At 44.9% G+C, this 1,489-nt stretch overlaps 1 pseudogene; it reads left to right on the top strand.

Moving 5' to 3' along the window:
• Nucleotides 1–838: 838 nt before the first annotated feature.
• On the top strand, nucleotides 839–1,046 carry LOC121305124 (annotated as a pseudogene).
• Nucleotides 1,047–1,489: the final 443 nt, after the last annotated feature.

Below are 1,489 nucleotides of genomic sequence, written 5' to 3'. Positions count from 1 at the left end.
TGGGCTTTCCAGAGTCCGGATAAATGGAGAAGGGACAGCTGGAGCGATGAGAGGTTTTAGGTGCTGGCATTGGCAAGAAAGATCTGAGTGGATCCTTGGCAGTTTCAAGGTGAGGCTTTTGTAGTGGAAACAGCTCTTGCCAGGTACAATGAAAGTAATTTAAGAATGTTTTATTTTGAATGTATGACAGACAGACAGACAGACGGAGCTAAATGGTGTGTGCCCCCTGTGTGGCTCTCCTCCCTCTTTTGTATATTTTACCGCTCTTTCTTTTTTGGAAGGAAGGAAGGAAGACAGGCAGGCAGGCTGGCTTAGCTAGACGATGAGGCCAGGCCAGTGTTCCCAGAAGGCCTTGCACTCAAGGGAGGAGGAAGAGCAGCAGCGGTAAAGCAGAAACGGAGCTGTTGAGTGGGGCAAGGAGTCCTCGCTTTCAAGGTGGCAGGAGCAAAGCTCCCCTTTGCCGGGACTGAATGGCAGTTGCGTTTTGGGAACTGTTCCCTGTTTTGTTTTGTTCTGCCTTGCTGGAGGATGTGGACCAGACTGAACTGGAAAGGAAGCATGTGAAGAGAAAGACTGTCTGGAAGTTCCTCTGAATACTGAGCTATAGGAAAAGACTGCTATGCATTGTTTATTGTTTTGTTTACAATGAAATTGTTTAAACATTTTCTATGTTTAAACACCTTAGAGTTGGGGGAAAGTAATATAACTAAAATACATTTTATAGTGCTTGGTGGAGTTTGAATTTTGGCAGGAAAATGTAATAATTTGCAAATATGAAAATGTGTTTTTTTTCTTGGTTTGTTGTAGTTTTTTGTCTGTGTATTGTATTTGTGTTATTATTTCTTATAATCTAAATATTGGTGTTGAATAAAACATCTATGGTAAATAAAATCTGTTCTTATCAGTTTAATATCGAATACGTCCCCCATAGGGGGACCGTCTATATTAAATTGATTTTTGGAAGCGGGAGATGGAAGCGGGGCTTGCTTCGTCCACTCCACGCATCGACCCGGTATTGCAGTACCTCCGGGAACGGTGCACAATTCTCCGAAAGGTCAAAAAAGAGAGAGAGAGAGAGAGAGAGAGAGAGAGACAGACAGACAGACAGACAGAGACAGACAGCTAAAGGGTGCGCGCCCCCTCTCCCTTTTTCTGGGACGTCTTGTTTTCCTGCTCTTTTTTTCTTTTTTTTTTTTTTTTTTTTTTTTTTAATATACAGGCAGGCAGGTCGGCCTAACTGGATGATGCGCGCACAGCAGGCCAGTGAACCCGGGTGGTCTTGTGCTTTTCAGAGGAGGACCTCAGCGGTAAAGCAGAAACAGAGCTCTTTAGTGTTTGCAGCAGTTTGAGCCATTGACCCCCTTTCATTTGTGAGGCAACCTCTCCCGTTCCAGGGTCTCACGTTCCAGGGTTTGTGCAGAATAGCAGAAGAGGTGGCCGAGTGGTTAAGGCGATGGACTGCTAATCCATTGTGCTCTGCACGCATGGG

The sequence above is a fragment of the Polyodon spathula genome, chromosome 41 (assembly GCF_017654505.1).
Source record: "Polyodon spathula isolate WHYD16114869_AA chromosome 41, ASM1765450v1, whole genome shotgun sequence".
NCBI classification, from domain to species: domain Eukaryota; kingdom Metazoa; phylum Chordata; class Actinopteri; order Acipenseriformes; family Polyodontidae; genus Polyodon; species Polyodon spathula.
Note: the sequence above shows the minus strand (reverse complement) of the source record. Positions and strands in the feature narration are given on the sequence as shown.